This window comes from Pteropus vampyrus, unplaced genomic scaffold (genome assembly GCF_000151845.1).
Source record: "Pteropus vampyrus isolate Shadow unplaced genomic scaffold, Pvam_2.0 Scaffold26, whole genome shotgun sequence".
NCBI lineage: Eukaryota > Metazoa > Chordata > Mammalia > Chiroptera > Pteropodidae > Pteropus > Pteropus vampyrus.
This window is the reverse complement of record NW_011888807.1, coordinates 5,584-17,928: the sequence shown is the minus strand read 5'-3', so window position 1 is coordinate 17,928 and position 12,345 is coordinate 5,584.

The window sequence follows — 12,345 nt, the reverse complement described above, 5'->3', positions numbered from 1 at the left end:
AGAAAGAAAGAAAAAAAATCTCCAGAAAATAAGCTTACAGACATAGAAATATGTGACTTAAATGACAAAGAATTCAGGATGGTACTTCTGAAAAAACTCAATGAGATCCAAAATAATTCATATCAACAATTCCAGGAAGTGAAAAAACAACTAGATCAGCAGAATGAGTTTTTAGCAAGGAGATCGAAACCCGCAAAAAAAAAAACCTAATAGAACTTCTAGAGATAAAGAACACACTACGAGAGATAAAAAATAAAATATCAATTTTGGGAAATAGATTTGACCAAATGGAGGAAAGGGTCAGTGATATCAAAGACAGAAATCTAGAAATAAATCAGAAGGAAGAAGAGAGAAAACGAAGAATGAAAAATAGTGAAAGAGAAATACAAGAACTAGCTGATTCTATCAGGAGAGGAAACATAAGAATAATGGACATTCTCGAAGGGGAGGAAAAGGAGCAGGGATTAGAAAGCATTTTCAGACTAATAGGGGATGAGAATTTCCCAAATCTAAGGAATGAGCTAGAGCTTGGAATTCAAGAAGTCAACAGAACATTAAATTATCTCTACCCAAAAAGGCCTTCTCCAAGACACATTATATAAAAATTATCAAAAATTAATGACAAAGAATTCTCAGGGCAGCCAGTGAAAAGAAGATGGTAACCTATAAAGGAAAACCCATTAGATTATCGTCGCGCTTCTCAGTTTAAACCTTACAAACAAGAAAGGAATGGAATCAAATATTTCCTATAGATGAAATCATTTTTATAGGTATCATATTAAATTTCTGTCCATACCACTTGTTTTCCTGTTCTGTGTGTTGCCCATCTCCACAAAGACTTCACACTGCCCTAAAGTTACATACTGTTTCATGATAAAAAGACCAGCCAAGAATGATGTATCTAGCTAAGCTCTCCTTTAGATAAGAAGGAGAAATAAAGACCTTTTCAAACATACAAAAATTGAAGAAATTCTCCACTACAAGACCTGCACTGCAGGAAATACTAAAAGGGGTCAGCTCACCTAAAACAAAATGACAAAAAAAAAAATACATAACTATGACTATGGTGACTAGCAGGCAGATAGAAGCAGAGGACTGAAACCCTTATTAAGAACATGGCATTGTAAGCTTAAACAATAAGAAGAGATTTGCTATAGCAAGACAGTAATGAACATTCAGCATACCTAGGGACAAATAGAGACAACAATGACAGAAAAGGGGAGGATTCGAAGATCCAAATTCACAAAGGGGAATGAAGATAAGGCACACGTGGAAGAAAATGAATATATATATATAACTTTCCTCTACATATTCGTAATGGTAACCACACACCAAAGATTCGGAACTGAAATACAGAACATAAAACAAGAAGAACCAGAGGAAAAACTCACAAAGCCAAAATTAAAAAAAAAAAAAAAAGACACACAAGACAAAGAAGTAATGGAAGCATCTAGCTACCAGAAAGCAAAAGGTAAAATGGCTATAAGAAAACCTCATATTTCAATAATCGCCCTAAATGTAAATGGACTGAACTCACCAATAAAAAGGCGCAGAGTTGCAGATTGGATCAAAAACAAAACCCAACCACATACTGCCTCCAGAAGACACATCTTAATTCCAAAGACAAATACAGACTCAAAGTGAAAGGGCGGAAAATGATATTTCAAGCAAATGGCATTCAAAGAAAAGCGGGATTATCAGTACTAATATCGGACAAAATAAACTTTGATATAAAAAAGGTAAAGAAAGATACTGAGGGATACTTCATAATGATAAAGGGCATCATGCACCAAGAAGACATAACACTTATTGATATCTATGTTCCCAATCAGGGAGCCCCAAAATATATAAAGTAATTAGTAACAGAACTAAAGGGACCAAAACACTGTCACAGGAAGGGATTTAAATATCCCACTGTGGGATATGGATAGATCATCCAAACAGAAAATCAATAAGGAAATAATATCTTTAAATGACACATTAGACCAACTGAATATAATTGACATTTACAGAGCCTTTCATTCCCAAACAGCTGCTAGTATATTCTTTTCTACTGCACATGGAACATTCTCAAGGACTGACAACATACTGAGACACAGAGATAGCCTCAACAAATATAAGAGGATTGAAATCATACCAACCATATTCTCTGATCATAATGTTTTGAAGCTGGAGATCAACTGTAAAAAGAAAGCAAGAAGAACTACAAATACATGGAGATTAAACAAAATGGTACTGAAGAACGACTGGGTAAGAGAAGAAATAAAACGAGATCAAGAGATACATAGAAATGAACGATAATGATAGTACAACATATCAAAACTTTTGGGACATGGCAAAAGCAGTAATAAGAGCAAATTTCATATCATCAGATTTGTATGGAAGCACAATGCCAAAACTATCTTGAGAAAAAAGAAAGAGGCTAGAGAAATCACTTTGTCCAACTTCAAATTATATAACAAAGTGACAATAATCAAAATGGCATGGTATTGTCAGAAAAACAGACACAAAAACCAGTGGAACAGAATCGAGAGTCCAGAAGTAAACCCATGTTTATTTGGGCAAATAATTTTCAACAAAAAAGCCAAAAACATACAGTGGAGAAAGGAAAGCCTCTTCTATAATGCTGCTGAGAAAACTGGAAAGCCACCTGCAAAAGAATGAAACTAGACTGTTGTCAATCACCACACACCAAAATTAACTCAAAATAGAATCAGGACCTGAAAATAATACCTGAAACAATAAAGTGCATAGAAGAAAACATAGGATTTAAATTCATGGACTTTAGACTTAAAGAGGATTTAATGAATTCGACCTCAAAAGCAAGGGTAGTAAAAGCAAAAGTAAATGAATGGGACTACATCAAACTAAAAAGCTTTCCACAGCAAAAGAAACCGCCAACAAAGTAAAGAAACCACCATTCAAATGGGAAAATACATTTGCAAGTAACACCTTCGATAGGGGCCTAATATCCAAAATATACAAAGAACTCATACAACTCAATAACAACAAAAAACAAACAATCCAATTAAAGTATAGGCAGAGGAACTGAACAGAAATTTCTCCCAAGAAGATACAAAAATGGCCAACAAACATATGAAAAGATGCTCAACATCACTAGCTATTAGGGAAATGCAAATCAAAACCTCAATGAGATACTACCTTGCACCTGTTAGAATAGCTGTTATCAACAGGACAAGTAATAACAAGTGTTGGAGAGGATACAGAGAAAAAGAATCCCTCATACGCTGCTGGTAGGACTGCAAATTGGTACAGCCACTATGGAAAACAGTATGGAGGTTCCTCAGAAAACTAAGAATTGATCTACATTATGATCCAGCAATCCCTCTACTGGGTATTTACTCCAAAGACTTGAAAACTCATATCCGTAAAGATATTTGTACACCGATGTTCATGACAGCATTATGCACGGTGGCCAGTAAATGGAAGCAACCGAAGTATCCTACAGTAGATGATTGGCTAAACAAGCTGTGGCACATATATACAATGGAATATTACTCAGCCATAAGAAGAGATGAAATACTGCCATTTGCGACAACCTGGATGGACCTCAAGATAATCATGCTAAGCGAAATAAGCCAGACAGAAAAAGTTGAAAATCACATGATATCACTTATATGTGAGATATAAACCTAAAAGCAACAAAAGAACAGGGCAAACAAACAGAGACTCATGGACATGGACTATAGACTAGTGGTTACCAGAGGATAGAGGAGAAGTTGGAGGGGGGATAGACAGAGTAAAGGGGGTCAAATAGTTAGAAAGAAATCTAACTGTGGGCAGTGAACACACAATGCAATCTATATATGCCTTACTGTTGGATTATACACTTGAAACTTACTGGATTTTGTTAACCAATGTCATCATAATAAAAAATAATAATAAATTTAAAAAGTAAATAATAAAATTTAAAAAAATTATTGTGCAACCATCACCATCATTCATCTTCAGAACTCTCTCTCTGTTTTTTAACTCAGACTTTTTTTAGAACAGTTTAGATTCACAGAAAAATTGAGAGGAAGGTACATAGAATTCTCATATATCTTCTTCCTCTACACATGTATGATATTTCTCATTATCAAGAACTTCCACCAGAGTGGTATATTTATTGCACTTGATGAACCTATATTGGTACATCATAATCACTGAAAGTCCATAGTTTACATTATGCTTCACTCTTGATGTTGTACATTCTACGGGTTTGGACAAATATGTAATGACATGTATTCCTTTTGGTATCATACAGAGTATTTCCCCTGCCCTAAAAACCCTCTGCACTCCACCATTTATTTCTCTCTCTTCAATCTCTGGCAACCACTGATCTCTTTACTGTCTCCACAGTTTTTCCTTTTCCAGAATATCATATAGTTGAAATCATACAGTATACAGACTTTGAAGATTGGTTTCTTTCACTTAGTAATGTGCACTTAAGTTTCCTCCACATGTTTTCATGGCTTAGTTGCTCATTTCTTTTTAGCGTCAAATAATATTCCACTGTCTGGATGTAACAGTTTATTTATCAATTCATCTACTATAAAGGGCATCTTGGTTGCTTCCCAGTTTGGGCAATTATAAATAAATCTTCTATAAACATCTGTGTGCAAGTTTTTGTGTGGGTGTAAATTTTCAACTCCTTTGGGTAAATACCAAAAAGTGTAATTGATGAACCATGTGGTAAGAGTATGTTAGATTTTTTAAGAAACCACCAAATTGTCTACAAAGGTGGCTGTGCTGTCTTGCTTTCCCACCAGCAATGAATGAGAGTACTTGTTGCTCCACATCCTTGTCAGCATTTGGTGTTGTTAGTGTTCCAGATTTTGGCCATTCTAATAGATGTGTAGTTATATCACATTGTTGTTTTAATTTGCATTTCCCTGGTGACATATGATGTGGAGCATCTTTTTATATGGTTATTTACCATCTGTATATTTTCTTTGGTGAGGTGTCTGTTCAGGTCTTTGGCTCATTTTTCAATCAGGTGTTTTGTTTTCTTATTGTTGAGTTTTAAGAGTTTTTAAGTATATTTGAATATTTTGTATATTTTTATGTATTTTGGATTATCAACAGTGCTTTATCAGATATGTCTTTGCAAATATTTTTTCTCAGTCTGTGGCTTGTATTCTTGTTCTCTTCACACTGTCTTTTGTAGAAGTTTTTTTTTTTTTAATGAAGTCTAGTTTGTCAATTTTTTTAATGGATAATACCTTTGGTGTTGTATTAAAAAAGCACTGCCATACTCCAGACATCTAGGTTTTTGCCTATGTTATCTTCTATGAGATTTATAATTTTGTGTTTTACATTTAGATCTGTGATACATTTGCGTTCATTTTTGTGGAGGGAATAAGAGGTATCTAGATTCATTTTTTTGCACATGGGTGTCCTGTTGTTTCGGCACCATTTATTGAGGACACCATTGTGCTTCATTGAATTGCCTTTGCTTCTTTATCAAAGATTAGTTGACTATATTTATGTGGGTCTATTTCTGGGCTCTCCCTTCTATTCACTGATCTATTGTCTATTTTTTCACCAACAACACAGTGTCTTTATAGTAAGCAATAATAAGTAGCTTTATAGTAAGCTATAAGCAAGTCTTTACTATAAGCAAGTCGTAAAGTTGGATAGCATCAGTCTTCCAACTTTGTTCTTCAATAGTGTATTGGCTATTCTAGGTCTTTTGCCTCTCCATACAAGCTTTAGAATCAGTTTTTTGGTATCCACAAAATAGCTTGTTGGGACTTTGATTGAGATTGCATTGAATTTATAGATCAAAATGGGAAGAATTGACATTTCACAATTTCGAGTCTATATCTATGAACTTTATTTGGTTCTTCTTTAATTTCATTCATCAGTTTTGTAGTTTTTCTCATATATACCTTGTACATATTTTGTTAGATTTATATCTAAGCATTTCACTTTTTGGGTGATAATGTAAATGATATGGTGTTTTTAATTTGAAATTCAGCTTGTTCATTGCTGGTATATAGAAAAAGGATTGACTTGTATATTAACTTTGTATCCTTTAATCTCACTATAATCATTACTTCAAAGATTTTCTTTTATCAATTCTTTCAGATTTTGTACATAGATAATCATGTCACCTGTGAACAGTTTTCTTTCTTCCCAATTTGTATATTTTTTATTTCCCTATCTTACTGAATTATCTAGGACTTCCAGTATGATGTTAAAAAAAAAGAGTACTGTGAGGGAACATCCTTGCCTTGTACATGGGCCCAGTGGGAATCCTTTGAGTTTCTCATCATTAAGTATAATGTTAGCTGTAGATATTTTTGTTAATATTCTTTATTAAGTTGAGGAAATTTCCTTCTATTCCTAATTTATTGAGGGTTTTTATCATACATGGATGTTGGATTTTGTCAAATTTTTTTTTGCATCTATTTGTATGGTTATGTGATTTGTCATTTTAGCCTATTGATGTGATGAATTACATTAATTGCTTTTCAAATTTTGAACTAGCTTTATATACCTGGGATGAATCCCACTTGGTCATGGTGTATACTTCTTTTTATACATTGCCAGATTCTTCATTAGTACAATGAGAATACTAGTATGTACTTGTGCCCTTGTTCAGCTGATTAGGTGATTCAATATATATGGAAGTACATTACAGAGCATAAGTCATTATACAAAAAGGGGATTTTATTTTTATGAGGAAGTTAAGATCCAACTTCCCCAAAGTCGAGAACCACTGTCACAAACTGTATTGTCGGAGACTGCCAATGTGACCATTCCAGAATTACTTTCATTACAATAAAGCGATATGAGAAATGTCAGGTGCTCAAGTACTCCAATACTGTTGAGAAATAAGATAGTTTATATGAATACATTTTGTTGAAAGTTAAATGACAAAACAAAATAAAATATATGATTAAGATAACAATTATTATTTTTTAATTAAACAAATACATTTAAAAATTAGCCTTAGGAGAACAAAAAAGTACATATCTATAAAATCTCTCTTTGAGAAAAAGATTTTAAAAACCAAGTGGGCATTTTCTGGCAAGAAATGATTTGAATTAAAGAGACAGGAAGATCAATTTCTTACAAAGTGTGAGAAACAGAAATCAATAGACCAGATAGAATTTGGAGCAATTTGCATCTTAATTGACACATCTCATTCCTTTTGAAAAAAAAACTTCAGACCAGGGTCTACTATAACAGAAACTGAAATATATTTATTGACTGAATGACTAAGCTATTCCACATAAGACTTTTCTTAACCACTAACAATTTGACTGTATCCAAGAAGGAAGTTGGGCTTTTGGGCGACTTGGAGAAACAGCTGTGAACTTCTGGCAAGGTCAAATAAGTCAAAAAGAAGTTTAGACATATGCTTGAAATTTTTGTTTCCTTTTATATGATACTTTTCAAACCATTCTGTCATATTTTCCTTGTTTTTTTTTGTTTTTTTGTTTTGTTTTTTGTATTTGTGTGAAAATATTCCAGTTAAATAATGAAGAATAAATGGTAGAAGTAAAAAATTACCATAAAACTTCTTAACAACATAGCTGGCAAAGATCATCAAAGGACGCTAAAATATTTAGCTGGATGAGTTCTTGTATATTTGCAAGTGCTAAATGATCATTTCATTAATTACTTGCTAGCTAAAGAGAAAACACATAACTTTACAAAAGAGAGATCTGGCTGTTACCACTTTAACCCAGAGATCACTCTGAGCCTTGGTAATGGTGAGATAAACAAACTTTCTGTGCTTCTTGATATAATGCAATACATAGCATCATCAATGAAGCATTCTTTCTAAAAATGCTTAATCAAGACTCTAGATATAATTTCCACTAGGAATAAAAAAACATAGAGAATAGGAGCAAATTAAACAAAATTAAACAAAAGCAATTAGGCAACTCTAGAGTGTGAAACATTCCATAAGACAATTGAGCAATTGGCCCAGTCTGTCCAAGTCATAGCCAAAAGAAAAAAAAAAATCAAAAACCATTGCAAAAACCATTGAGATAACAAAAGTAAATAAGTGAAGGGGAAAGAAATGAGACTGTTCTGGATTAAGAGTCTTGAAACAAATGCAATGCAGCACCGTAGAAGATAATTTGGGACTAATTGGAGAAATTTAAGTATAGAATGGTTATTTGATGGTATTGGGAGAATAGCACTGATTTTGTGAAATGGTTTTATGGTTAGGAAGAAAAAAGTCCTTGTTTGGTAAAGATGCAGTCTGACGTATTTGGTCATAAAATAAGATGTCTGTAATATTTATGAAAATGTATAAATATTTCTCTTTAAAATGTTATACCTGTAGGTTTTTTGCTTCCAGGTGATGTGTCTCATTTACTCCAGAAAAGTCACTATTTTCTGGTCTCTGTGCCAACTTGCAGAAGGCTTGCACTAATTGTAAAAGTTGTTTATGTACAATGTTAACCTGCCGTTGTCACAAGTTGACAATATGACAAAATGTATCTCAGTTTTGCTCACCCAAAACACAGTTTTCTAACAAAAGAACTTAGTTGCTTTACTTATGAATAATAAAATAATGAAGTTAAAGTTACTATTTAATGAGCCCTTACTATCTGTCAAGTACAGCATTAAAGGTTTGATATTCATCTTCTCATTTGATTCTTACAACAAACTTGTACGTGCATATCATTAACTTTACTTCACAAATGAGGAAATAAAGGCTTAGGGAATTTAAGATATTGACCAAAGTCTTAGCAGTAAAGTCAAATTTGAACCCAACTCTCCCTTTCCGAAGTCTGTGCTCTTAACTTTTCTGCTCTTCCTCCCCATGTCTATATGTAAATATTCATGAATTCATACCGATAGTAAATCCTGGTGACATCAAGTGTAGTTTCAATTGTTACAGTTAACTTTATGATATATGGCGAAACCTGACATAGAATATCTCCTTTTTATATTCTTTTTGAAAAATTTTTTAACTTCTTAAAATCCATTTGCTTTTCCAGATCAATTAGTATTTTCTAGTCAAACTATCTCCCAATAATTTTTGTTTGAGAATGCTTATAATTCGTACATTAATTTGGAAAAATTAACACCTTTATTAGATCAATACTTCCTATTTAGGTAAAATGATGAATATTCATACATTAAACACATTTTTATACCTCTCAATAGTTTTACATTTTGGCCAAATACGTTTAGGTCAGGCATATTTTTTGCAAGTTTAATCATAAATATAGATATAGATAAATAGGATCATGTGAATATATGTATATATATATTTTTTAAATTTATTTTTGATATTGTGAAGTTTGGAAATGAGTTGTTTAAAAATTTATAGTGTAAATTGGTACGACTTTCCTAGAGGGCCCATTGAAACTTTTTAAACAAAATTCTTATCAGCATGCATGTACTTGGACAGATTAGCTCCAATCCTCAGACTTTATAATAATAGATTTTTATAAAAAATAATGTTTCCAGGGAGAAAATTCACATTTTTTCAAACTAATGACATAGGAAAATATGATATATTATTCAATTAAAAACAATTTGTGAAAAATGATATATAGCATTGCCAGAATTTTTATTTTCATATATAAATTTTATGCAAATTATGTATATATAAAAGTATAGATAAATTATGTATATAAATATACATAAATATAGCTACATTCATGGGTTAAAGCTGGGAGGAAAAAGCCAAAAAGTTAACTGTATTTATCAGTAATTAATGAGATTACTTGCAATTTGTGTTTTATTTTTTGCCTTTCTATGTTTTCAATTTTTTTCTACAATTAACCTGTAATGCTTTTGTTTCCAGAAGAAAGAAATGAGCTATAATAGTTACAAAAGAGTGTGTCAGAAGTGGTTTATTAATTAGTCTATAATGCCCAGTAGGTTGACTTCATTCTGTAGAGAATCTTTTAGTGGCATGGAGGGAGTTTCAATATTATCTTCATAAACAGGTTTGAAGATGGGAAGATATAAATATCTTTCTCTCCAAACCACACTTCACCAAGAAAATTAATAGGAGATGAATAATTGTTTTTTGATATTTTCGTTGTTGTACCTTGAGTTCTTTATGAAAATTTGTATTTTATGGCATCTCTGCATAGGAATTGGATGAGACTGCAGTTCTTTATTTTATTATCATTATTCTTTCTATGAAAAGTGATAGAACACATCATTATGGTACCAAGAATTTCTTGAGTTGTCAAAATATCTGAAAAAATTTTTCATATGATTTATCTACCAAATGAAATAGAAAGCAATCTGAACTGAATAGCTAAATAAACATTATGTTCAATTTCTCTGAAAACATGGATACAAACTATATATATGTAGAAGAAAGAATTGAACTCATGCAATTCAGTTATAGAGTCTCTGTGCTTAGTTGTTATGCTAAGATACCTAATAAATAGCAGAGAAGAGTCATAGTCTCACACACTGTGGGCAGAAAGATAGCTTAGAAAATTCAGTGCTTTACAAATGAGACCTTAAAACAGGGTTATAAAGCGGCTTTGGGATAATCACTTAGTAATTTAGAGGTAGAATTGAGGTTCAAAGATTCCAGAATTTTGTTACGTTTTTATTAACATTTTTTTGGACCATGAGAATGAGTTATAGAACTAATCTACTTAATACTTCATGTGTTTAAAGTTTGAAGTTCATTCTGGTTTTTATTTACATTGGAAAACAAACACAATCGGGAAGATTTTCCCAACAGCTAAGAATGATGTGACAGCAGCGTGTTTACTCAATTAATAACTACCAATGTTACCAGCCTCTCTGTTAGTGCTTTTTAATGTCTATTATAAAACCCAAACAAATTACTTCTTTTCCTAGTCCCAGTGAAGGAGAAGGACTGTTTTCCTCAAAATCGCTTCTCCTTTTAAGGGGAAAAAATTAGGTGCTTTTATATAGCAAATAACCCAATTCTTCTACATATTTTTACTGTTTAAAGATTATTCTTGTCATAACTGAATTTTTCACAAACTTTATATTCCTTAAAATTTTCACATTATTCCTTCTTTTCATATTACCAAGTGGACACTTAGAGAAAATGTTTCAGGCTAGCAGAGACTTGGAGAGCTATGTCTGCACAGAATTGTTGAGTTGTGGAAGTAAAAATATGTGTTGACATGACATCCACTTGGGTGGCCTTGTTACAGAAGCCAGGAAGCTGTGAATCCAAGTCTTCCAAATATTCCCTGAATGATTATATAGTTAAATTAGCTTTTTCTAAATGGCTAGACTCTGCTTTAGATGATTAAGGCAAGGATCTGTGAATATACAAAACACATTTTATGATCAGAATTGTGCATAATTTGTCATTTATGAAGTGCATTGTGATGTTGCAGATTTAAGTTTTCCCCCAGTTTTCTACAGGAAGCCTTCTCACTTGCTTCTCAGGCTTGTAGAACTCACAGATACATTTTCAGTTTGGAGTTGTTTTCTGCCATGCCTATCTGTATGGTAGTCATTGACCATTAATGTAGTTAATCTTTCCACCTCGTTTGACTTGCCTTTTAAACAAAATTAATACTTCTTACTATTTAAATTAAATCCAGCTTTTTCAAAATATTAGCTATTCTTTCCACTGTGGTGTCATTTGTCGTGTTTCATTTTACTCAGATGTTTATAGTCCTAATGTAATCTTAAAAAAAGCAGAAAAAGAAAAATCCCTGACTTTTGAATTATGTGCCTCTGAAATATTAAAAACATTCTTAGTTAAGTGCATGATAATTGTTTACATTTGCACATTTAACAACAGCTCTTAGATCCTTCCCAAGTCTGCAAATAAGCTGACTAGTGTCTTTGTTTTTTCTTTCTTCTTAAAAAAGCAGTTATTTTAGAGTCTTGAGTATAACACTAAAGCTAGAGGTCTATGTGTGACTGAGCTAGAAATGATAGCGATCTAAGTTAGGAGGCACTCAATAAATGTTTGTTAACTAAATAAATGAATATGTTCACATAGAGTTTATTGGGTAAAATTAAAAAGAGTCTATTAAAAATTTGGAGTGGTTTTGATGAATGTATAGTCAAATAACGTAACGGTAATGGAAGAAAACAGGAGAAAAGGGATTTTAATTTACTATCTTATTTTTCAATCTATTAAAGTCTTAGGAGTAAATGATGATATATATCATTAATACCCATTTTATTGTTGTACAGTAGAAAAGGTATGAAAGAATTCCTGAGCAAGTGTGAAAACATTTTTGAACTTGAACCGGAGTCTGGCTTTAAGAGATTTTAGTATAAAATGTATTGCGTATTATTCTTAATTCTATATAATATTTCATTGTTAATACATTTAATTTTAAGGTATTTATAAATGGCAAGTTATACACCAGGTCAACCGGTGTCTATAGCCTCCTC